The 2,500-nt window shown below is 57.8% G+C and overlaps 1 non-coding gene across 1 annotated transcript in view; it reads left to right on the forward strand.

Moving 5' to 3' along the window:
- Window positions 1-1,445: 1,445 nt before the first annotated feature.
- The window catches only part of LOC145887889 (small subunit ribosomal RNA), a 1,824-nt gene continuing 769 nt past the window's right edge, over window positions 1,446-2,500 (forward strand). Inside the window, exon 1 of the ribosomal RNA XR_014399368.1 lies at window positions 1,446-2,500. This exon is cut by the window's right edge and continues 769 nt beyond it. This is a non-coding gene — a ribosomal RNA (small subunit ribosomal RNA).

Consider the following 2,500-nt stretch of genomic DNA (forward strand, 5'->3'; position numbering starts at 1 on the left):
CGCCGGCCGGCCGCGCGGATTCGCGTACTCGATGTTTGAAACGAGGCCCGCGCGCACTGCGAATGCGTGTGGCAGGCCTGCAGCAACAGGCCATCAGCCAACGACCGTTGTTTGGCACTTTGAAAAAATTTGGGACTCTGTCGTTTTTTTGCCCGGCCATTTCGCTGGCCCTATGCATTTGCGCGGCCAGTAGAGTGGCCCTGTACATTCTCACTCGCGCGAGCCAAAAAAGTGACAGAGTCCCAAATTTTTTCAAAGTGCCAAACGGCGGTCGTTGGCTGATGGCCTGTTGCTGCAGGCCTGCCACACGCATTGGCAGTGCGCGCGCACCTTGTTTCAAACATCGAGTACGCGAATCCGCGCGGCCGGCCGGCGAGGCCTGGACGCTGGCCGCGCAAATGTACAGGGCCACTCTACTGGCCGCCCAAATGTACAGGGCCAGCGAAATGGCCGGGCAAAAAAACGACAGAGTCCCAATTTCTTTCAAAGTGCCAAACAACGGTCGTTGGCTGATGGCCTGTGGCTGCAGGCCTGCCACACGCATTCGCAGCGCGCGCGCACCTTGTTTCAAACATCGAGTACACGAATCCGCGCGGCCGGCCGGCGAGCCCACAACCTAGGCCGCGCGAATGTACAGGGTCACTCTACTGGCCGCCCAAATGTACAGGGCCAGCGAAATGGCCGGGCAAAAAAACGACAGAGTCCCAATTTTTTACAAAGTGCCAATCAACGGTCGTTGGCTGATGGCCTGTTGCTGAAGGCCTGTCACACGCATTCGCAGTACGCGCGGGCCTCGTTTCAAACATCGGACGCGCGAAAACGCGCGGCCGCCCGGCGAGGCCTGGACCCTGGACGCGCGAACGTACAGGGACACGCCAATGAGGAAAAACGACGGATTTTCTCTGAAGAGTTGTGTGTCGTTGGCGTGTTGGCGTCGCACACCCGCGGCTCGCACTCGCCCAAGGTGGCCGCCTTGTAAACCAGCGCGCGCGGACGGACAGACAAACAAACAAACCTGCAGGAGACCCGAGCGAGTTTCGTGCGTCACGAGGAAGTGGGTGTCTCGCGGTGGACGCAGAACCGTTCCAGCCCTACTATGTGGGGCAACCCACACTGGATGGGTGAAACGCGCTCGCGTGCGTTTTCTACCGCCTGTAGGCGCGCGGCTCGCTGAGCAGATGTGCTGCTGCTCGTACGACGCCGGTCGCTTTCACGGGGTGTCCCATCGCAAGCGTTCGGTACAGTTGCCAGCCTCGCCGGTGAGCATACGCCGACCCGCTCTCGTTTTCGACTGCGGTCGGCGCTGCCGGCGTCGGTGACGGTTTTCCGAGTTCGCGCGGCGAACCAAGCAAAGAGTGTCGGTCGGTGGGTCGCGTCCTCGCGGGCGTCGGACCCGGTGCGTGAAAAGGCGGCGGCCTCGTGCCGCCCAGCCCAGCTCTCGTAGCTACCTGGTTGATCCTGCCAGTAGTCATATGCTTGTCTCAAAGATTAAGCCATGCAAGTCTAAGTACGCGCTCTCGTACAGTGAAACTGCGAATGGCTCATTAAATCAGTTATGGTTCATTTGATCGTACATCGTACGTGGATACCTGTACAAAATCTAGAGCTAATACATGCGGCAGGCGCCTGCCTCGCGGCGGGCGTGCATTTATCAGTCCAAAAACCGACCGGGCCGGCCTCGCGTCGCGCCCGACACGTGTTGGTGACTCTGGATAACTCAGCGGATCGCACGGTCTCGCACCGGCGACGGATCATTCAAGTGTCTGCCCTATCAACTTTCGTCGGTAGGGTATCGGCCTACCGAGGTTCTTACGGGTGACGGGGAATCAGGGTTCGATTCCGGAGAGGGAGCCTGAGAAACGGCTACCACATCCAAGGAAGGCAGCAGGCGCGCAAATTACCCATTCCCGACGCGGGGAGGTAGTGACGAAAAATAACAATACAGGACTCTAAACGAGGCCCTGTAATTGGAATGAGCACACTTTAAAACCTTTAACGAGTATCCATTGGAGGGCAAGTCTGGTGCCAGCAGCCGCGGTAATTCCAGCTCCAAAAGTGTATATTTAAGTTGTTGCGGTTAAAAAGCTCGTAGTTGGACGTTGGGCGCAGGCGGCCGGTCCGTCGCAAGGCGTGCACTGGCCGCACCTGGCCCTCTCCCCCGGCGCTCCGCCGGTGCCCTTGACTGAGTGTCGGCGGCGGCCGGGACGTTTACTTTGAAAAAATTAGAGTGTTCAAAGCAGGCGGCTCGCCTGAATAATGGTGCATGGAATAATGGAATAGGACCTCGGTTCTATTTTGTTGGTTTTCGGAGCGCGAGGTAATGATTAAGAGGGACGGACGGGGGCATTCGTACTGTGCCGTTAGAGGTGAAATTCTTGGATCGGCGCAAGACGAACGACTGCGAAAGCATTTGCCAAGAATGTTTTCTTTAATCAAGAGCGAAAGTCAGAGGTTCGAAGACGATCAGATACCGTCCTAGTTCTGACTATAAACGATGCCA

This window comes from Ascidia mentula, chromosome 1 (genome assembly GCF_947561715.1).
Source record: "Ascidia mentula chromosome 1, kaAscMent1.1, whole genome shotgun sequence".
Lineage (NCBI taxonomy): Eukaryota > Metazoa > Chordata > Ascidiacea > Phlebobranchia > Ascidiidae > Ascidia > Ascidia mentula.